Raw genomic sequence first — 24,744 nt, 5'->3', positions numbered from 1 at the left:
GCAAGCCTCTTTTAAGATCTAAGATGTCAGCATACTGATCTCTACGAAAAGGGACCAGATGTCTAACAGTTTTATCACATGGGAGATATATACGCTTAATAATAAATATTCCTAGACTATCTGGAAAGCTTTCCACTTTAGTAAAGGTTCACACCCAGTAAATCATTTTCAACAAAATTCCTTCAGGGTCATCAAATGCCCCATGTTGTCTTTTCCACAAGCAAGAAAGGCTGGTGAAAGCTCATGAACGTCTCCCAGTCAACCAAAAGGCTGGTTTTCTAAAGACTCCATGATGTAAAAGCTAAATTATGGCTGCTGATGCTGATGGTACCCTGTCCCAAGCGCTCTGAAATTTCTGCAGGCTCAGCAATACTTGTTACTGACACTGAAGTTATGATGTAAGCCACATGTGCCCTAACAATGGAGTTCACACCTAACTCTAGCTATGTGGACTATCGGACACAGAATGTGAGTTAGCTACAGATTGTGAGACAACTTCTGGAGAGCAAACTACAGAGCTAGTTTAGGGGCAGTTCTCATTTCAGGTGTCTTACTGGTGAGAAAGAATGATTCTATGTGGCACAGACTATTTGGGTCCATTTGGGACTCTACCAAAAGTGACAAAACTTCTTAGGGAGGAGATGAATTGAGAACCATGATTCTATCTTGAACTCTATGAAATGGCAGGTATTGTGACTTTTGAAAGTTACTGAATTTGGTTGCTGTTATTGCTGTTTTGTAAGTTATACCTCCTAAAAGCAGTTATTCTTCCCTGCCTACAGGGAATTGTTTCATGGTTCAACAATGAACCAAATACTGTGGCAATCGCCTTAGAAAAGGTCTAAATAAAGTGAAGTTCTTCTATTCTGATTCTCTAAAAAAATATTTTGGAGACTCAGAAACTCCATGTTACAGTAGCTCCCCACAGATATCTATTTCTACCTTTACATTTTTTAAGAGCAAATGTCAGTTATATATATATATATATAATTATATTAATTATACAAAGTATTTTTACAAATCAACAAAAATAAAACATTACCACAATTAGATACCATTTCACAACCACTAGAAAGGTCAAAATAGGAAAGACTGACAAACACCAAATATTTGTGAGGACGTGGACTAACTGATCTCTACATACATTGTTGGGGGAATGTAATGTGGAGATTTAACTTCTTTGGAGAGCTGTTTGGCAGTTTCTTATGAAGTTAAATATACATTTCTACCCTATGACCCAGCAATTCCATTCCTAAGTATTCACCCAAGAGAAACAAAAAGACTTATACAAAAATGTTTATGGAGTATCTTTATTTATAGAAACCCCAAACTGGAAACAACCCAAATGTCCATCAGCAATGAAACAAACAAACTGTGCTATGTCCATACAATGGAATACTACTCAGCAATAAAAAAGAATGAACTCAGCAATCCCACTACTGGGCATATATCCTGAGAAAACCATAATTCAAAAGAGTCATGTACCAAAATGCTCACTGCAGCTCTATTTACAATAGCCAGGACATGAAAGCAACCTAAGTGTCCATCATCGGACGAATGGATAAAGAAGATGTGGCACATATATACAATGGAATATTACTCAGCCATAAAAAGAAACGAAATTGAGTTATTTGTAGTGAGGTGGATGGACCTAGACTCTGTCATACAGAGTGAAGTCAGTCAGAAAGAGAAAGACAAATACCATATGCTAACACATATATATGGAATTTAAGAAAAAAAAAAAGTCATGAAGAACCTAGGGGTAAGATGGGAATAAACACACAGACCTACTAGAGAATGGACTTGAGGATATGGGATGGGGGAAGGGTAAGCTGTGACAAAGTGAGAGAGTGACATGGACATATATACACTACCAAACGTAAAACAGATAGCTAGTGGGAAGCAGCCGCATAGCACAGGGAGATCAGCTCGGTGCTTTGTGACCACCTAAAGGGGTGGGATAGGGAGGGTGGGAGGGAGGGAGACCCAAGAGGGAAGAGATATGGGAACATATGTATAACTGATTCACTTTGTTATAAAGCAGAAACTAACACACCATTGTAAAGCAATTATACTCCAATAAAGATGAAAAAAAAATAAAATAAAATAAAAAAGAATGCACTGGGGCTTCCCTGGTGGCGCAGCGGTTGAGAGTCCGCCTGCCGATGCAGGGGACACAGGTTTGTGCCCCGGTCCGGGAAGATCCCACATACCACAGAGCGGCTGGGCCCGTGAGCCATGGCCGTTGAGCCTGCGCATCCGGAGCCTGTGCTCCGCAACGGGAGAGGCCACAACAGTGAGAGGCCCGTGTATCGCAAAAAAAAAGAATGAACTAATCATGTCCAGAATAGGCAAATCTATAGAGACAAAGTAAATAAGTAATTGTCTATGGCTGGGGGGTTAGAAAGATAGGGGACAGGATAAGCAGTGACTGCTAAATGGGTATGGGTTCTCATCTGTAAACCGAATATAATGATACCCATTGGGGTGACAAACATGTTCTAAAATCTCATTGTGGTAATGGTTGTACAACTCCATGAATATAGTAAAAATCATTTACCTTTTATATATTAAATGGGTAAATTATTTGCTATATGAATTATATCTCAATAAATCCACTTAAAAAAAGGAATGAACTATTAATGTAACAACACACACAAATATTTGTTTAAGCAAAAGAAGCCAGACACAAAAAGAGTACATACTGTAAGATTCTTTTATGTGAAATCTAGGGTGTAGGCAAAACTAATTTATGGTGACAGAAATCAGTTATTGTGGTGGTGAGCAACTGGCTGGAAAAGGACAGGAGTAAACTTTCCACGAGGTTTTTTATCTTGTTTTGGATGGAGGTCACAGGCGTATGCACAACTGTCAAAACTTAAGATCTGTGCATTTTAATATCTCAATTTAAAAAGGTGGTAAAAGAAAATCACTCCTATTTGAACTTGGAAAGAGAAGAGGGCAAGGCAGGAGTGCCTACCAAATAATGTCTTCATGCTTCCCCAACGGAAGTGACTGTACAGCTCTCCATTTACAGAAATATCCAGTGCCAGAGTACACTCTGTCTTTCTTCCCTGTAACATTTTAATAATAAACTCATCCAGTGCTCCCCACCCCCCAGAATTTCACATGTATCAGTTTCTCTAATTAAAAAAAAATAGTCAAAGAATATTCTACAGCCAAAATTGAGCCTAAAGCATGCTTAAGTGCCACCAAGTTGTGAAAATGAAATATAAATATTTATATAAATCAGAATCCTAAGAGGGAAACCATGGTCTATTTTCTTTTTCTGTCTTCTGAAAACATGCTCTGATACCCTGTCTGAAAGAATTCTCTCTACCTACCACTCTTCTCCTCTTCCTTCCCCTAATTAGTTAACTCTTATTCATTTTTCACTTCTCAAATAAAAATTTCTTAGAAATTCTTCCGAATTTCTATTACTCCAATCTGTCCCCCTCCACAAACACAATTACATACACAGAGAGAACAATGTCTCCTTGCAGAGCTCCTATCTCATTTCACAGTCAGTTATAGGTTTCTCATGTAATTAATGGCCCTATTTCTCCTGTTAGACTCTAAGTGCCATGTAAGCAAGTACAGTCTCCTAAATATATCACTGTATCCCTGCATCTAGCATAGTGCTTAGTAGTTAGCATAGATGTTCACAGAACATTTCACTCAATGAATAAATTAAAAATGCAATTCAACCAAACTATCTAAACAAAGACTGTTCCTAAAGCAAAGAGGCTGTCCTTGCTTGAGAAATCCATTAAGTGAATATACCTTTATTGGACAGAGAACATTTTGGATCAGTATCTATGAGTCACTGAGTATCTACTTCCTTACCAACTTGGTTCTCAGAATATAAGACTGTTCTCTGAGTCATCAGTTTCTACCCTTATTCTGCCTATTGTTCCCTTCTTAACTGGGCACATTTATTCTTAATATCTTTAATCTCTGTTGTATATTCTATTATATGCTTCTATAATGCGTTAGATGTCAGATTTTGAGAAATTAAACAATAATGTTCATAAAATCATGCCAAGACAATATTTAATGGCATTAATAGCTGCAAAAACATAACTGCTTAGAGAAGAGGGTTTCAGTTCAGAATGCAAAGTGACATTACTACCAAAAAGCTCAAAATTGTTCTCCCAACATTCAGTAAACAAAATGCTGACTGACACAGAAAGAATGAAGTGCCAAAAAGAACAGATAAAATAGGCAACTTGGAGACAAACAGCACCATGAAAGAAGGCATCTAGCATTTTGTAGAACTCACTAAATGTAAGCAAAAACATTTATAGAAATCAACTTACACCAACTAGATAAAGAGTCTACTTCAGCAAACACCTACGGTGAATACAAGACCAGACCTTCGGGCAAAATTTGAACGATTTTCTACAATCCTTCGATGCAGTTTAAAGAGACGGCATAACACCAATCTATGCTTTCTTGAAAGGGTACAAAAGGCATGCTCAGAAAAACCTGGATGGCTGTGCTGCACCAATCACACACCGCAGGTCTCCTAAAGCAATAACAAAGCATCTGAACTTTCAGAATCAATTCTGAATTATGTGAAAATCCATTAGTTGAAGGGAGAGGATCCAAAAATCTTTTTCTAGTAACAATCATCTCCTCCCTTTCTTCCCCATTAAAATATTATTATTACTTTCACCATTGGCAACGTATCACAATCACTGCAGGAAGTCAATTCAAGATCAAATGTAAATGGAAATGTCTTTAAAAATAAGAGGCTCAACCTCACTGATAAAGAGAACGCTAATGAAAACTACACTGAGCATATATTTTACCTATCAGATTTGCAAAAATCCACAAGTCAGACACAATACCATATTGGTAAGGTTGTGGGGATACAAACATTCTCCTAACAGCGCTCTCTTACACTGATGGAGGGAATACAAAATTATACCACCTAGGTAGAGGGCAATTTGGGAACACCTATCACAATTACAAATACATTTTACCCTTAACTTAGTAATACCATTTCTGGGAATGTATCCTACATACACCAGTACATACAAAATAACATATACAACATTATTCACTAGAGTACAGTGTTAAGTGAAAAGTGAAAACTCAGATGTTCAAAAACCACCTAGTTTAATATATCACAGTACACATCCACACAATGGAATACAATGCAGCTGTGAAAAATGAAAATGCTCTTTAAATACCGAAATGGAAAGATAGCTTAAATACATTAAGTGAAAAAAGCAAGGTACAGAAGAAGGTATTCTGTATGTATCTTTATATGTAAGAAAGGGGGAAAAGTCAAAAAATACCAACATCTGCTTTCATTTTTACAAAGAAACACTGAAAGAACACATAATAAAAATGCTTATAGGAGGAAAGTAAAACTAGAGTAAATGTGGAATGGGTGGGAGCAAGACTTCTCATTGCACAAACTAAAATTTTGTTTTTTGGGTTTTTTTTGCGGTACGCAGGCCTCTCACTGTTGTAGCCTCTCCTGTTGCAGAGCACAGGCTCCAGACGCGCAGGCTCAGCGGCCATGGCTCATGGGCCCAGCCGCTCCGTGGCATGTGGGATCTTCCCGGACCGGGGCATGAACCCGTGTCCGCTGCATCAGCAGGCGGACTCTCAACCACTGCGCCACCAGGGAAGCCCCCCAATTTTCTTTTGAAGAGTCAATCTGCTCCTCCTTCAAGCCATAAGGGAGGGCTGAACTTAAGCCTCTTTCCAAAGCCAGGCATCTGTCACTGGTTGGGTCAGAGAATCACACTCCCACAGGCCTTAGTGACATGAACCCTTCCATCCTCCCAATTTGGCTGCTGCTATACAGAAAGAGACACATGTGGACTTTAAAAATTATGTAAGTCTAGAGCTGCCATTGATCATCTTTACCATCATACCTGCTCAAAAAGGAAACCAAAAGGAGAAATGAATGCTTAGAGATGGAGATAAGCAGATATTCCTGATGACATAAGTAAAATTTCTGGATCCAGTCATATCAGAACCTAGCTTTACCTTTATTCTGCTAACTCCCAGTTCATAAACCTACAAAATGACCTTGACTTAAATTAATTTGAATTGGGTTTCTGAACTTGCAATAGAAAAGAGTCCTGATAGATACTGGCAGAATACTGCCATATAATTGAAAACAGGGCCTCACTTTTCTTCAGTTATTTTCTCAAACTTGTCAAAGAGACCGGAAGAGCCAGTAGAAAAAGAATAGCTTGTATCCATGTCCATTCTCTGTCCATCATGCCATCCTTCATGAGGGTTTTAGAATCTAAAAGTTACAAATAAATTCATTCATGCTTGTTAAAAGTATGGATCTGTAGGGCTTCCCTGGTGGCGCAGTGGTTGGGCGTCTGCCTGCCGATGCAGGGGACACGGGTTCGTGCCCCCGTCTGGGAGGATCCCACATGCCGCAGAGCGGCTGCGCCCGTGAGCCGTGGCCGCTGAGCCTGCGCGTCCGGAGCCTGTGCTCCGCAACGGGAAAAGCCACAACAGTGAGAGGCCCGCGTACCGCAAAAAAAAAAAAAAAAAAAAAAAAAGTATGGATCTGTAAACTCCTGATAGCAAAATATAAACAATATTAAGGAACTCTCAAGAGTTATAAAAACCTAAGTATGAATATTTAAAAATAAAGCATTCATAAAATCTTTTCTTCTCCAATGACATTCCACATCTCCACCATCCCTGAAGCATCAACAACACTACATGGTGGCTAGAGTGGTGACTAAGTCATATTGAAATACCTCTTTCTTGCCATATCACCACTTTGAGAACATTCATGATACTCTTGTCCTTTAATATAGCTAGCATTGCTCATGGTTCATTTGTTTCTATCTCAAGCAAACTGTGTCACGCACACAGTATGTTAATAAATGTTCCTGAACTTTTGGAGAGAATGTCAATATTTTTTACTCTTACACAATCGGAACATTCTTCTTTCTCTACCTGCTGCCCACCTCCAACTTTTACCTATTTGTCTATGGAAAATGCCCAGCCCTTTCCTATCCCTTTTGCTGATACTTCAGAAAACTCAAAATAATATACATATTCTGAACAAAAAGGAAAAGATTACATTTTGAAGTGAAACAAGACAAAATAAAGAAATAATGTTTCGCCTGTTAAAGAATGGGTTTTACTTGTGTTGTCACACAATTCACATGCAAAGTAACTGGTCCCTAGTATCCAGTAATACAGTGGTTCTCAAAGGGACAACTCCACCCACCTAACCGCCTTAAAAATCACTGTGTTAAAGCCACTGAAGGTACCACAAATTGTGTCCAGAATATCTGCACTCCCTGTTTCTCATACTAATTTTGTTTTTCCTTGAGTCACTGTAAACAGAACACTACTACTCAATTTGCGTAGTTTGTGATATTTCAAAGTCCTGTTTTCTACCTTTCCACAAATATTTACTGGGCATCCACTGTGTGCCAGTCACTTTGCCAAGTACTTAAAATACAAAGAAAAACATGACATGGTTGCTGACTTCAAGGGTCTTGCAAACTAGAAGAAGCAGAATTGGAGAAAGGAAGGTAAGAAGGTGAAGAAAGTAGTACAATAATGCTTGCACACTAGAAAAAGAGTGACCTGTATTTTGTGGTCAGAGGACTTGAGAAATTAGAGAGTAGGGACTGGGCATCATATACAAAAAGAGGGTAAGTAGGCTGGGAAAATTAATGAGGGTCTTATATGCTCCTTAAAGTAGCTTTATTCTAAATGCCTGTGGTTTTCAAACTTTAGTGTGTACAAGAAGACTCACTTGAGATACCTGTTAAAAATAGATTTCCATGCCCCATCTAAGAAGATTTGGATTCAGCAAATCTGAGGTAGGACCCCAAATTTTCAAAGTTCACAGATATCTCATGTGGTCAGTGCTTTGAAACAATGCTTTAGGTAGGTGTTGGTCTCAAGTTTCCCAAGTAGTCCTAGGGGTGAGGGGAATGTTGGGGGAATATTCATTCATACCCTCAAATTTCATTGCTCTATAGGTGACAAGATCATTAGCTGAGTGAGAAGCAGGAATGCACAGGAGCTAAAAGAGACCCACTGTGGTTAAGCTATAGAAACTGACCAAGAATATGCAAAAAGAATTCCCAGTGCTGAGAGTCCAGCTGAGGCTGGACACTGTAAATATGTAGTAGCACCAATCCACACAGTTGTTTTACCACGTATAAAATTAAAATAATACCCAGCTAGTGAAGTTATTATGAAGATTAAATTACATGTGATAACAGATGTAAACATGTAGGGATAATGGCATATTGGAATTCAAGATCTCAACATCTCCAGGTAATAAAAAGAACCAGGACATGGCATTGGGAATAGATGTCTGTTCTTTTTATTTCAAGAATACATTACTTAAACCCTTCAATTTACTTAAATCATGTTTGTGGGCTGACCTGGTATCATGAACCAATGCTGTTTCTTAGTGAAAAATGTGTTGTAAAATAGAAATAAGCAAAAAAATAAAATAAACTCTAACACCCAAATGGGCACTCTCTATATATTTATACTGTACTTGGAACTCAAGAAGGTTACTGAAGAATTCACTAAGAAAGAATGAAAGAAGTGAATGCCTTATAGTAGTGAGTCTATTTTCTCAACTTACTAAATCCCCATGCTGTACCTTGTTATGTTCCTTTCTGGTACAGTATCATCCCAGTCAAATCATCCCTCCCCATTTCCATAAGGCCAGAGAATTTGGCTTTTACACTGTTTACCCATAGTAAGCTATTGATTTTCTACTCCCCTTAAAGAGATATAGTCTTTCTGGCACTTAAAAAAAAGTGTTAGTAAGGACTTCTGGTTGCAAGTAAACCCAAACTAAATAGGCCTGAGCAAAAAAGATAGGTATTGACTCAAAAAGGCTTTTTAGAGCTCCTTTCATGAACAGTTATATCCAAGTGCATAGCAATATTTCTCTCCATTGTTGTGTTGTCTTACACAGAGGCACACCACTTCACTCACAGGTAGGCTCTCCCCACATGGTAGCTGCTTCCTGCTCATAGGCTAGTAGCTTAGCTACCCCAGAAAAAAAAAGATCTTTCCCAAGAATGCCACCAGCCAGTCTCAAGGCTGACTGATCCCTGAACCACTCACTCACTGTGACCAATGGCCAGGCATAAGTCACAGAAGTGAGTCAGCCTCATCCAAACCACACTGAACTCAAGAATGTTAGGAAAAGTGGCTCCCTAAAGGAAAGCCAAGGTACTGCTACTGAAAGACAAGGGAAAAGATTCTGGGAGGAAAAAAACAAGATATGCAGTACAGAATACATGATAAAACACACACATCCTTATTCCCCAAAATAAGGGAGAAAAAACTTAGGAGGAAAACTAAAAATCTAACTTACATGATTACAATTACGTAAAAGCCTATAAGCTCTGAAGTCAGACACTCCCAGATTCAAGCCATCAGTTCTATCACATTTATCATTTAATCATTCTAATTCTGTTCTTCATAGTTAAATAAAAAAGCTATCACACTCTTTGCATGTTGATTGTACTTATTGAGACGTGTTAAGCATATACTGTGTACTTGATAAATATCTACTATCATGAACACTTACATGAAAAAATGAAACTGTTGTTTCCAAAGATAGATTGCAAACGGCCCCAATTCTTCATTCCTTCATATATCCAGGCCCTTTGCTATGTAACTTTATAATACCCCCCCACCATCACGCTTGGCTCAGTCATGTGATTTGTTTTAGCCAATGAGATACTAGCAGACATTACAAACCAGAGGCTTGAAAAAGTGCTTCATTATTTTTGCTTGCTTTGTGTACTTCTGCCATGCCATAACAGATCCAAGGTAGCCTGCTAAAGGCTGAGAAAGATGCAACAATCTAGTTGCTGCAGTCATCCCAACTTATGTCAACCTACATCAGCCAGCTCATCCCCAGACACAAAGCAAATCCAGCCAAGGTGCCTAGGCAATCCAGAGTTGACTACATGAAAAACAAGCTAAAACCTCAGAAAAAAACTTTTTTTTTTTTATTTACTTTTTGGCTACGTTGGGTCTTCGTTGCTGCGTGCGGGCTTTCTCTAGTTACTGCGAGCAGTGGCTACTCTTCGTGGCAGTGCATGGGCCTCTCATTGTGGTGGCTTCTCCCGTTGCAGAGCACAGGCTCTAGGGGCACGGGCCTCAGTAGTTGTGGTGTGCGGGCTCCAAAGTACAGGCTCAGCAGCCGTGGTGCACGGGCTCAGCGGCTCCGCAGCATGTGGGATCTTCCCGGACTAGGGCTCGAACCCACATCCCCGCACTGGCAGGCAGATTCCTAACCACTGAGCCACCAGGGAAGTCCCAACCTCAGAAAAAAACTTTAATGAAACAGAGATAATCAACCTGATAAAATGTTAAAAAGTAATGGTCATAAAGATGCTTGCTGAACTGGGGAGAAGAATGGATGAACACTGAGAATTTCAATAAAAAGATGGAAGGGCTTCCCTGGTGGTGCAGTGGTTAAGAGTCCGCCTGCCGATTCAGGGGACGCAGGTTCATGCCCCGGTCCCGGAAGATCCCACATCCTGTGGAGAGGCTGGGCCCATGAGCTATGGCCGCTGAGCCTGCGCATCCGGAGCCTATGCTCCGCAACGGGAGAGGCCACAACAGTGAGAGGCCTGCGTACTGCAAAAAAAAAAAAAAAAAAAAAAAAAGATGGAAAAAGTAAGAAAGTACCAAACAGAAGTCACAAACTTAAAAAACACAATAACTGAACTGAAAAATAAGACTAGAAGAGTTCAACAGCAGACTGAATGAAGTAGAATAAAAGATCAGTCAACTCAAAGACAAGGCAGTGGAACTCACCCCATCAGAACAGCAAAAAGGAAAAGGAATGAAAAAAAGTGAAAATAGCTTAAAGAATTTATGGGACAGCATCAAATGGACTAATATTCACATCATATGGCTCCCAGAAAAAGAAAAGAGGGGCAGAAATCTTATTTGAAGAAATACTGGCTGAAAACGTCCCTAACCCAGGGAAGGAAACAGACATCCAGACCCAGAAAGGCCAGAGAGTTGCCAAGTAAGAGAAGTCCACCAAGACACATTATAATTAAAATGCCAAAAGAGAGAATATTAAAAACAGCAAGAGAAAAACAACTTGTTACATATGAGGAAAGCCCCATAAGCCTATCAGCAGATTTTTCAGCAGAAACCTTACAAGCCAGAAGGAAGTGGAACAGTACAGTCAAAGCACTAAAAGAAAAACTTCCGACTAATCATACTCTACCCAGAAAAGTTATCATTCAGAGTGAAGGAGAGATGAAGAATTTTCCAGACAAGCAAAAGCTAAATTTTTCATCACCACTAAACTGGCCCTACAAGAAATGTCAAAGGGACTTCTTTAAGCTGAAAAAAAAGGGTGCTAATTAGTAACAAGAAAACACATGGAAGAATAAATCTCACTGAAAAGGTAAATATGTATAGAAATGGTAGTGGATTCATCACTTATAAAGCTATTAGGAAGGTCAAAAAACCAAAGAAGTAAACACTAAGATTACAAGTTAGCTGCAAAAGCAGTTCTAAGAGGGAAGTTCATAGCAATTAATGCCTATCTCGAAAAACAAAAAAAAGTCTCTAACACCCAACTTGACATGGTAGGAACTAGAAAAAGAACAAAGCTCAAAGTAAGCAGAAGAAAGGAAATAACGAAGTAAGCAGAAATAAATGAAATACAGACTAAAAAAGACAGTAGAAAAGATCAATGAAACCAACAGCTATATCTTTGAAAAGATAAACAAAATTGACAAACCTCTAGCTAGACCCAACAAGAGAAAAGACGACTTAAAGTCAGAAATGAAAGGGGAGATATTACAACCAATACCACAGAAATATAGAGGACCATGAGAGACTACTATGAACAATTATACACCAATAAATTGGACAACCTACAAAAATTGGGTAAATCCCAAGAAACAATTAACCTACCAAGACTGAAATCATGATGAAAAATAAAATGTGCACAGACTGATTACTATAAGGAAACTGAATCAGTAATTAAAAAAACACCTCCCAACATAAATAAATTCAGGACCAGACACCTTCACTAGTGAATTCTACCAAACACTCAAAGAAGAATAAATAACAATCCTTCTCAAACTCTTCCCAAAAACAGAAGGAGAACTCTTCCAAACTCATTTTACAAGGCCAGCATTATTCTGATACCAAAACCAGACAAGAATGCCACAAGAAAAAAAACACAGGCCAATATCCCTGATGAACAAAGATGCAAAAATCCACAACAAAATGTCGGTATGAATTCAACAATACATTAAAAGACAACAACCTATAAAAATACATACACCATAATCAATTGGGATTTATTCCAGAGATACAAAGATGGTTCATGATACACCACATTAACCAAATGAAAAATAAAAATCATACGATCATCTCAACAAATGCAGAAAAAGCATCTGACAAAATTCAACATCTGTTTATAATAAAAACCCAATAAAGCAAGTATAAAGGGAACGTACTTCAACATAACAGAGGCCATATGGCAAGCCCACAGGTAACATGACACTTAACACTGAAAAAGTGAAAGCTTCTAAGATCAAGAACAAGGCAAGGATACCCACTCTCACCACTTTTATTCAACATAGTATTGGAAATCCTAGTTAGACCAATTAGGCAAGAAAAAGAAAGAAAACATATCCAAACTGGAAAGGAAGAAGTAAAACTGTCACCACCTGCAGATGACATGGTATTGAAAACCCTAAAGACTCCATCAAAAGATTGTTAGATTTAATAAACAAATTCAGTAAAGTTGCAGGATACAAAATGAATACACAAAAATCTGTTGTGTTTCTATACATTAATGATAAACTCTAAGAAAAACAAATTAGCAATATACAGGTTCAATACAATCCCTTTAAAAGTTCCAAAACCATTTTTCACAGTCATAAAACAAACAATCCTAAAATTCGTATGGAACCATAAAAGACCCCAAAGAGCCAAAGCAATCTTGAGAAAGAAAAGCTGGAAGCATCACATTTCCTGATTTCTAATTATATTACAAAGCTATAGCAATTAAAACAGCACAGTACTGGCATAAAAACAGACACAAAGATCAATGGATGGGAGAAAATATTTGCAAATCATATATATGATAAGGGAATAATATCCAAAATATATAAGGAACTCATACAACTCAAAAGCAAAAAACAACAACAAAAAACCCCACAATCTGATTAAAGAGTGAGCTGATCTGAATAGACATTTTTCCAAACAAGACATTACAGATGGCCACAGGACATGAAAAGATGCTCTATGCCATTAAGCATCAGGGAAATGCAAATCAAAATCACAATAAGATATCAACTCACATCTGTTAGAGAGGCTACTAGCAAAAAGACAAGAAATAACAAGTGTACGGGGCTTCCCTGGTGGCGCAGTGGTTGAAAATCCACCTGCCAATGCAGGGGACACAGGTTCGAGCTCTGGTCCGGGAAGATCCCACATGCTGCGGAGTAACTAAGCCCGTGCACCACAACTACTGAGCCTGTGCTCTAGAGCCCACGAGCCACAACTACTGAGCCCGTGTGCTGCAACTACTGAAGCCTGCGTGCCTAGAGCCCATGCTCTGCAACAAGACAAAGCCACCACAATAAGAAGCCCATGCACCACAACGAAGAGTAGCCCCTGCTTGCTGCAATTAGAGAAAGCCCGTGTGCAGCAATGAAGACCCAACACAGTGAAAAATAAATAAAATAAATAAATTAAAAAAAAAAAAAGAATTAACAAGTGTTGGCAAGGATGTTAAGAAAAAAAGAACCCTTCTGCACCATTGGTGAGAATGAAAATTGATGCAGCCACTGTGGAAAACAGTATGAAGGTTCCTCAAAAAATTAAAAAGAGAATTACCATATGATCCAGCAATTCTACTTCTGGGTATTTTCCAAAGAAAATAAAAATGCTAATTCAAAAAGATGTATGTGGGGAATTCCCTGGAGGTCCAGTGGTTAGGACTTCATGTTCTCATTGCCAAGGACCAAGGTTTGATCCCTGGTTAGGGAACTAAGATCCTGCAAGCCATGCAGCGTGGCCAAAAAAAAAAAAAAAAAAAAAAGATGTATGCACCCCCATTCACTGCAGCATTATTTACAATACCCAAGATATGGAAAGAACTTAAGTGTTCACTGATGTATGAATGGATAAAAAAATTGTGTGTGTGTGTATACACAAATACACACACACACTGGGATATTGTTTAGCCATAAAAAAGAGCAAAATCTTGCCATTTGTGAAAACATGGATGACTTTGATTGCATTATGCTAAATGAAATAAGTCAGAGAAAGACAAATACCACATGATCTGTTAGACCTGAAACAAACAAGCAAACAAACAGACAAACCAACCTACCAACCAACCAACCTCACAGATACAGAGAACAGACTGGTGACTGCCAGGAGTAGGGGGTGGGGGGGTGGGTGGGAGAAATGGGTGAATTTTTTAAAAAATGAAATGGAATAAACAAAAGAAAATGCATTTATATCTTTTTATATGAAATGCAGATATAACTATTATTAGCTAAATGAGACTAAGTTCCTCTCACCTTGTGAGTGTTTAGCTAATATTCTTAGTGAGAGAAGTTAGTTATGTATTTTGCATGAGTTTGAGGAGCTGTTGCCCATTCCTTACACATCCTGCTTTCTACTTAAAGATGAAGAGTCTTCATTCCCATGAACATTTTAGAAGACATTTTTTTTTGTAATTGGGGTACAGTTGTTTTACAATGTTGTGTTAGTTTCTACTGTACAGCAAAGTGGAGTTCCCTATGCTATACAGCAGATTCTCATTAGTTACCTATTTTATACATATTAGTGTATGTATGTCAATCCTAATCTCCTATTTCATCCCTCCTCCCCTTTCCCCCCTTGGTGTCCATACGTTTGTTCTCTACATCTGTGTCTCTATTTCTGCCTTGCAAACAGGTCCATCTGTACCATTTTTCTAGATTCCACATATATGTGCTAATATATGATATTTGTTTTTCTCTTTCTGACTTAACATCACTCTGTATGACAGTCTCTAGGTCTATCTACGTCTCTACAAATAACCCCATTTCGTTCCTTTTCATGGCTGAGTAATATTCCATTGTGTATATGTACCACACATCTTCTTTATCTGTTCGTCTGTCGATGGGCATTTAGGTTGCTTCCATGACCTGGCTATTGTAAATAGTGCCGCAATGAACACTGGGGTGCATGTGTCTTTTAAGACAAACATCTTTGAGCACATTATTTAGTTTAGCTTTGCCGCCCTGTTATACACAATATGCATATTCTATTTCCTAATGGATTTCATGTCAACCATCCCCAAACTTTTCAATTGTGAAAATCAACACAGTAATTTTTCTTGAAATATTGTAATCAGGTTCTCCAAGACGTTCTCATTTTACAAATAAAGAAACCAAGATGCAGAGACATTAAGTGATGTATTTGCTTAAAATCATACAGTTGTAGTCATACTTATGCCAGAACCCAGTGCTCCTGCCTTGAGGTTTTTCCCATTCCATTCCACTGCCCAAGATGCAACAATTTTTTAACCTAGAGAAAACCTACTATTTCTTTTTAACCTAAGAAAACCTACTATTTCTTTTTAACCTAAGAAAAAACATGTAGTAGGTTCTCTTAGCTGGCAAAGAACAAAAATTGAGTATTTTTTGCTACTCTAACCTGTAGGATATACCAATAAATGTCATAATGTTAATCAAACATAAATGTCATCACCCAAACCATTACAGGAACTTGTAAATATGTAAAAGTTTTGGGTAGACCAAACACAGTGCAACTTAAAATCCAGAGAGAACAATTATTGTTCTATATTACAAAAAATGTTTAAAAGAAATTAAATTGTGTTATTTTAAGAGTATATCCAAAGAGCAAACTCTATGGATCAGCTTCAACAGTTTTTTTTTTCAAGTAGTCTATTATTTATTAAGCAAAGACAAAGTTCTCTGCCTCTTTCTCAATTCTCACAACCGTCCTACACAGTATTTATTATAGGAATAAACTGAAATTAGTTCTCTCTACATCCCATAGCTGGTAAAGTGTGAAGATAAATTTGTACCCAGGTCTGCCTGACTCAAAGCCACCTTTTATTATTGTTTTAATGTGCAAGTGTTTCCAAAATGGACCTCTACTGTTACTATTATATGCAAGTATTTTCAAAATGAGCCTCTGAATGTGGTAAACAGTTGGAGAACTAATGAGAGGAATTAAACTTCTGAATGCAGAGTACATTTAATCACCTCTTCCATCCTACCGAGATACAATCTTTACAGGGTTAGCTAGATACGATTAATATTTGAAATGCACTTAAATTCATGTCTAAAATTATTTTTTAACATTGTTTTCTCTATAAGTTCAAATATTCTTCATATGACGTGGCATAAAATATAAAGTCCATCAACAGATGAATGGATAAAAAAGGTGTGTTATATATCTACAACGAACACTACTCAGCCATAAAAAAGAATGAAATTCTGCCATTCTGTAACATGCATGGACTCGGAAGGCATTATGCTAAGTGAAATAAGTCAGAGCAAGACAAATACCACATGATATCACTTACATGTGAAATCTAAAAAATACAACTAGTGAATAAAACAGAAAAGAAGCAGACTCACAGTTTGAGAACAAACTAGTGATTACCAGTGGGGAAAGCAAAGGTGCAATACAGGGGTAGGGGATTTAAAAAAGGGTTATTATGAGATTATATGAAATCACATGTGTGAAACTTGAAAACTGTAAAGCACTAAAGAATTTCAAGAATCATAAAGATTTAAACCATCACTGGGATTGACATACATACACTGATACTGTGTATAAATTAGATAACTAATGAGAACCTACTGTATAGCACAGGGAACTCTACTCAATGCTCTGTGGTGACCTAATGGGAAGGAAATCCAAAAAAGAGAGGATATATGTATTCATATAGCTGACTCACTTTGCTGTACAGTAAAAACTAACACAACACTGTAAAACAACTATACTCCAATAAAAACTAAAAAAAAAAATCTTTCATTCAGTATTAAAAAATAAACTAAGAAAATAAAACTGATTTCTTCAAAAAAATGGAAGAACTGATGCTTAACTTCAAGAAAGATTGTACCCCTTAAGTTTTTTAAAATTCATAGAGAAAGCCACAAAGAGACAAAACTATTTGCATTATATCAAAATAAAACTGTTTTATGAACTTAACAGTGATACAAATACAGCTAAAAATATTCACTAAAAAAAGTTTACTGAATGTATTTCAACCCTTATCTCTGTCTAGTGAATTTCATTCTCTTAACTATGACCACCATTTTTCTACTTCTAAAGTCATTCTTATCTGCATGGGCTTCTGAAGATGTCTGTTACCCCAGACTAAAATACATACATATTTATTTTTTAAATTAATTCAGTTTACTTCTCATTTGATGTATTCCAAACATATATCAATTTATGTTACATGTACAAAAAGAGAGAAAAAGAAAAGTGTATAAAGAAAAATGGAGATATACAGAGTAGGGAAGAAATATGAATAAGAAGCTACCTCATGCAAAAGCAAGTGACTCATTCCTGATTCTTGGCAGAATCCTAGACTGTACCAAATCCTTACTGTACCAAACATCTGAAGTTCCTGCAAATTCTGCCATCTGAAAGTAAGTATCCTTTCAGTGTCAAGTTTTAAAGTGTGCTGCTGGACTTCCCTGGTGGCGCAGTGGTTAAGAATCCGCCTGCCAATGCAGGGGACACAGGTTCCATCTCTTGTCTGGGAAAATCCCACATGTCGTGGAGCAACTAAGTCTGTGTGCCACAACTACTGAGCCTGCGCTCTAGAGCCCATGAGCCACAACTACTGAGGCTGCACGCCACAACTACTAAAGCGCACACGCTCTAGGGCCCGTGTGCCACAACTGCTGAGCCCGCACGCCTAGAGCCTGTGCTCTGCAACGAGAAGCCACCGCAATGAGAAGCCTGCACACCGCAACAAAGAGTAGCCTCCACTCGCTGCAACTTGAGAAAGCCCGCTTGCAGCAATGAAGACCCAGCACAGCCAAAAAGAAATTTCTTTTAAAAAAAATTTTAAAAAAATAAAGTGTGCTGCTTATTTCACAATACAGTTATATGTAACATCATTACCATCACTTACACTTCTGTTCTTAAGTCACAGAAACCAGACATTAGCAGCAGCATGACTTGACAACAGATCCTTCCTGTTTCTTAATATAGCCTTTATTCTTTACCTTCTTTTCTGCTTATAACTGGATATACACTCATATTCCTCAAATCAGTTGATCTCCTCTGGATTACTTGCTAAAGAATATCTGACAAAATGTGGATTGGCTGACTTAGGTAGAGCAATATCTAAAGGTATTTTACCTAGACATCTTCGTATAGTTTTAACAAATAATTCCTATCAAGTAGTAACATAAATACAAAAATATTAATCATTTAACAATAACAACCTTCCACTTTTTCCAAAATAAAGTTTAAGTTCTCAGGAAAAGGGAAAAGGGAAAAAAAAGGCAAAAACTGTCTGGGTTATCAACACCTCTGGTTCCTTGTCTTTACCACAATGTCAGCTCATTTTTTATCAATGTAATTATATCAGAATACTCTTCTCCATTAATTTACATTCCCTTGGTTTTAAAAGATCAAAATCTGTGGATAATTCAATCTTCTTAATAGTTTAACAGTCTTGACCAAAACAACTCATTCAGGTTGGACTATCACTTACGTGGCCTACTTATTTTTTACAAAAATTAAGTCCCACATAGGTTTACAGCTTCTTATAATTCCTACCTAAAGTCTTCTCACTTAATGTGGAAAATTCTAGTTTCTCTTCTTTATCTTTACCCCATTTATGAATTTACCCTTGCCTATCACCAATAAAATAAAACAATCTTTGATTTGGATATGTTACATGAAAATTAAATGGAAGTTCTTTGCCTAAGGAGAAAGGGGACAAAGGGAATGTTATCTTTTAGATAAGATTGCAGCCATAAGCCATGGGTCTTGAAATGGTTATCAAGAGACTATATGGATTTGACTCTCTGTACATGCCTGTTTATTTTAACACGCCAAAATCTATTTTAGTAAATACTCCACAGTAAAAATCTATGCATAGAAAATATATGTATATACAAATAAATATTGGTTGTACAAGTCTCACATGGTACACAGCCTTATCACTTTAATCATACCTGCTTTTCTTTTGAAAAAGTCATACAGCAAAACTTCAGTACCTCTCAAAAAATTGTTAGAAATTAATCCATATTATTTCATTATTTTTATCCTGATGTATTCTCTTTCCAAAACAAAAACCAGCTCTAGATAGGGTATCTAACATATTAAGTATTATAAAAAGACTGCTAAGCATAATTGTTAGGTTTCCAATAGATAAACAATAAGTAAAATATTAACACATTGATCGTTTTACGTAGGGGTATATTAACTAAATCATTTTTAAAGATGTATTAATTACATTAAACACTCAGAAAAATGACCAGCTTAAAGGTTTTTTTCAATAACTATTCCCAGATTTATGGACTTCTTAGCCCACCCATAATTAAAGTATCATTTTATTGTGATCAAATAAATTAAATCAATGCCCATTTATACAAGATAAACGTCATCAGTTTCCTTACTAGCTGAATGAAAATTCACATAACCTAACACATATGACAAGATTAGTATTTATATCATTAACCATGCAATGAAAAAGCCACATTTCAACACAGGCACATATACACAGATATTTATGTTCCTCTCACTTTTTATTCTTAGTGAAGGCAAAGAGCTTCCCATTTTATTTTGATGGGAATTTCTCCCACTTACCTTTGTCACATCTTCCTGTATCTACTAAGGTAGCATTAGTCTGAGACGGGTGATGCTTGAATTACCAAACTAGCGTATCTTTTAAAAAATCTGCCAAATTGCTCCCTCCCCTTCTCAGCAATTATACACTACTCAGCAACTTCGCTTTCCATCACATGTTTTGAAACATTTATAACCAAGTGCCAAATCTAAGTCATAGGAAGTTAGAACTCAAAAAGCATTTGACTAAAATCCAGGAATCCTGAATCTTGACATCAATCTGCTTTACCCTGTTTGCCCCTCTGTCCACACCTGAGGTCTCTGGGAAGGATATGCATAGAAGGAAAGGCCAGGTAACTACACACTGTTACTACAATGCTTTCGTTACAAATTTCAAAGTGCTCTGTCAACTAAGCTGGTCCACGTGGAAGGCTCACCAAGCTTAAGGCCCAGGATCACCTGGATATCCTTTGCTATCTTTCCTCTTCAAAACCTATGCTCAGATCTCAGCCAATGGTGAAGAAAGGCCGGTCTAGCAATGTATGAAGGAAAACTTAAAGCCAGTGGAAGCAGTCAGCTCAAACCTACTTAGCTCTGACAAAACTAAAAATTTGAGAAGAAAAAGGATAGACAAACTAGACCGTAACACTGAAGAGAAGAGGGCAAGACATTTTAGGCCGGGGTATTGAAAGAATTATGCTACCATTTATGATAATATTATGAGTAGAATTCTTTACTGTAATAGAAATTGAGTAAGCCATCAGTAGTAGGGAACAAAGAAAGAAAAGGCAACTTGGTGGAACCAAATAAGAAAGTCTAAAAAAAGGGCGTATGCTTTAATTTTTTATAGCACAGGCTTTTGAATTCCCATCCCAGGTCTACCACTCTTTAGCTGAGTGACCATAAATGAAATCCTTAATCTTTCCAAATTCCGTTTTTCCACCTGTAAAACAGATATTAACATCAAAGGGCTCTTGTCTGGCACATAGTAAATACTCAACATATGATAGCTCTTAAGGATAAGACAAAACAACCACCAGTCTTCTCCATATTTAGATAATATCTCATTTCTTTAAATTTATGAACCACTTGACGGGGATGGGAGGTGGGAAGAAGGAGATGATATTATACAAGCAGGTTGCAAAAAGATTCAATACTAAATATGATGTCTGGGATTTGCTTCAAAATAATCTTGTGGGAATGAATAACAGCCATTCGTTGATGTAGCTGGGTGTTCACTATACTATTCTTTCTACTTTTGTGTATGTCTGAAGTTTTCAAAAATGAAAGATTTTTTTAAAAATTCTTTTTCCCTTTAATACGGTTGGACAAGAAGACAAGTTCTAGCATCCCTTCTACTTTTGAAAAATCATGCACCTAAAAGATGGAAAGATAGGTAAAACAGAACAGGAAAATATCCTGTGGATAGGTATAGAGGAAAATACCTACAAATGGCTTAGAAAATATGCCTACATTGCCTGAGAGGAAGGGGAGCATTCAGGTAAAAGCCCATAAATACCAATGCATTGGGACTTCCCTGGTGGTGCAGTGGTTAAGAATCCGTCTGCCAGAAGACCTAAATAGACATTTCTCCAAAGAAGATATACAGACTGCCAACAAACACATGAAAGAAGGCTCAACATCATTAATCATTAGAGAAATGCAAATCAAAACTACAATGAGATATCATCTCACACCAGTCAGAATGGCCATCATCAAAAAATCTAGAAACAATAAATGCTGGAGATGGTGTGGAGAAAAGGGAACACTCTTGCACTGCTGGTGGGAATGTGAATTGGTACAGCCACTATGGAGAACAGTATGGAGGTTCCTTAAAAAACTACAAATAGAACTACCATGTGACCCAGCAATCCCACTACTGGGCATACACCCTGAGAAAACCATAATTCAAAAAGAGTCATGTACCACAATGTTCACTGCAGCTCTATTTACAATAGCCTGGAGATGGAAACAACCTAAGTGTCCATCATTGGATGAATGGATAAAGAAGATGTGGCACATATATACAATGGAATATTACTCAGCCATAAAAAGAAACGAAATTGAGCTATTTGTAATGAGGTGGATAGACCTAGAGTCTGTCATACAGAGTGAAGTAAGTCAGAAAGAAAAAGACAAATACCGTATGCTAACACATATATACGGAATTTAAGAAAAAAAAATGTCATGAAGAACCTAGGGGTAAGACAGGAATAAAGACACAGACTTACTAGAGAAGGGACTTGAGGGTATGGGGAGGGGGAAGGGTGAGCTGTGACAAAGCGAGAGAGAGGCATGGACATATATACACTACCAAATGTAAAACAGATAGCTAGTGGGAAGCAGCCGCATAGCACAGGGAGATCAGCTCAGTGCTTTGTGACCATCTGGAGGGGTGGGATAGGGAGGGTGGGAGGGAGGGAGACGCAAGAGGGAAGAGATATGGGAACATATGTATAACTGATTCACTTTGTTATAAAGCAGAAACTAACACACCATTGTAAAGCAATTATACCCCAATAAAGAAGTTAAAAAAAAAAAAAAAAAGAATCCGCCTGCCAATGCAAGGGACATGGGTTTGATCCCTGGTCCGGGAAGATCTCACATGCTGCAGAGTAAGTAAGCCCATGCGCCACAGCTACTAAGCCTGCGCTCTAAAGCCCACAAGCCACAACTACTGAGCCCGTGTGCCACAACTACTGAAGCCCATGCGTCTAGAGGCCATGCTCTGCAACAAGCCACTGCAATGAGAAGCCTGTGCACCGCAATGAAGACCCAATGCAGCCAAAAATAAATTAATTAATTAAAAAGAAAAATACCCATGCATTGGGGACAATAAAAAATACGTGAAAAACAAGAGAGATCAAACTGAACATAAGCATGCCTCAATTTAACAAATTCAACAATTCCTTCCTCTACACACATGGTACACTTATTTTTGAAATTTGTATAAACCAATAATAATTCTATATGTACTAGTGGAGCATGTTTCTTATATTAAATCAGAGATGAATTCTGTTGTAACACAAAATACATTTTTTGTAGTACATTCACATTTTCAGATGTGGGATTTTCTTTTACCAAGCAACATACAACCTGTAGATCCTTTTTTTTTTTTGGCAACACGTGGGCCTCTCACTGTTGTGGCCTCTCCCGTTGCGGAGCACAGGGTCCGGACGCGCAGGCTCAGTGGCCATGGCTCACGGGCCCAGCCGCTCCGCAGCATGTGGGATCTTCCCGGACTGGGGCGCAAACCCGTGTCCCCTGCATCGGCTGGCGGACTCTCAACCACTGCGCCACCAGGGAAGCCCTGTAGATCCTTTTAAATTAGTTTTTCTTCCCCTTTATATTGGCAGCTTAGGAGAGGGAGAACATGCCTTTACCCTCTGGAAATCTCTAAAAAGTCAACTAATAAGAAAAAATATACAATAATCATGTATTAATAATGATGATAATAAAATGACTCAGAGCTTATGAAAAATAAGCTAATCATGAGACCAAATAACAGTCACAGACTATCTATTATTAACAACGAAAATGAAAATGTTCATCCTACAACAGTTTTTCCAATAATAATAATTCTCATGGGAAATAATACTGGTATTCACAGCTTCTAACCCAAAAAGTTAGTCTTGATGTGTACCATCATTAATAGAGGTAGAAAACTACTATGTAATTTCATACAGCAATTGAAGCAAATTCAATTAAAAAGTCTTTCTGGAGAAGTTCAGCTCTGTATTCTACTTTTACCTGAGAAGTTAGGTTAACTATTTCAAACATTAAAATATCATAAAATTATTTCTGTGGATAAGAGGGAAGCATTTATGCTAAAGAAAATCCCCTTATTACTTTAACAAGAGTTATTACTCAATGTTTCCCAAAAGACCAATAGTTTTTTAATACCCATCTTTAATTTTCTACATTTCTAAATAAAGACAATAAAATAATGTAAAAGTTTTGTAAAAAAAATATAAAATGTGCTGTGCAGATATAAGATGGTAACACCATGAACACTAGACACAGAATAGATTCAGACAAAATGTCTATATAGAGAAAAGATATCCTTCTCCACCCAAACCTTGGTTATATACTATCCAAAACTCAGGTGTAGAACAGATTCAAATAACATGGTTTACCACATTATTTGAACTTGAAATATGAACCCTCACAAAAAAAAAAAAAAGGCAAAAACTTAGAAGATTTGGATAGTAAAGTATATCTGTGTTATTATAAAACTCCATCAAATAACAATTTTAATAATTCATGGAAAAGGATGTTTAAGGAAGCCTTTCCTGAGTAATTCTGGTTCTGATCACTCCATTACAACATCCATTATTCCCTTCACAGGAATAATGCTGCAGATTATCTTCTGATCTAACTACTCTCAAATTGAGGGTACGATAAGAAAAAAACTTTTGCAAATCATATACTGATGTGGGTCTAGTATCCAGAATATACACTACAACTCAACAATAAAGACAACACAACTTAAAAAATAGGCTAGGGATCTGAAGAGACGTTTCTCCAAAGAAAATATACAAATGGCCAACAAGCAAATGAAAAGATGCTCAACATCAATGGTCATTAGGGAAATGCAAATCAAAACAACAATGAGATACCAGTTCATACCTACCCACTAGAATGGTTATAACCAAAAAGACAGACAGTAACAAGTGTTGGCAAGGGTGTGGAGAAACTGAAATCCTCCTACACCGCTGGTGGGAATGTAAAATACTACAGCCGCTTTAGAAAACAGTTTGGCAGTTCCTCAACATTAAAAGTTACTATATGACCCAGCAAGTTCACTCTGAAGTACGTACCCAAAAGAAGAAAAGATAAACGTCCGCAGGAATAATGCTGCTTAAGTTCACAGCAGCTTCTCCATAATAGGCAAAAAGTGGAAACAACTCAAACGTCTGACAC

At 37.4% G+C, this 24,744-nt stretch overlaps 1 protein-coding gene across 16 annotated transcripts in view; it reads right to left on the bottom strand.

Moving 5' to 3' along the window:
* The window catches only part of LCOR (ligand dependent nuclear receptor corepressor), a 138,594-nt gene that overhangs the window by 108,429 nt on the left and 5,421 nt on the right, over positions 1-24,744 (bottom strand). For 5 of the 16 annotated variants that reach the window (XM_089897978.1, XM_089897969.1, XM_089897972.1 and 2 more), the window contains one exon: positions 1-24,744. This exon is cut by the window's left edge and continues 12,490 nt beyond it. The exons of 10 other annotated variants lie outside the window; for them this stretch is intronic. The gene's annotated coding sequence lies outside the window, so the exon portion shown is untranslated. One more of the 16 variants, XM_089897971.1, reaches the window with a different exon arrangement.

The sequence above is a fragment of the Delphinapterus leucas genome, chromosome 16 (genome assembly GCF_059928025.1).
Source record: "Delphinapterus leucas isolate spDelLeu-1000000601 "Yukka" chromosome 16, BTC_Dleu_Yukka2, whole genome shotgun sequence".
Classification (NCBI taxonomy): Eukaryota; Metazoa; Chordata; class Mammalia; order Artiodactyla; family Monodontidae; genus Delphinapterus; species Delphinapterus leucas.
Note: the sequence above shows the minus strand (reverse complement) of the source record. Positions and strands in the feature narration are given on the sequence as shown.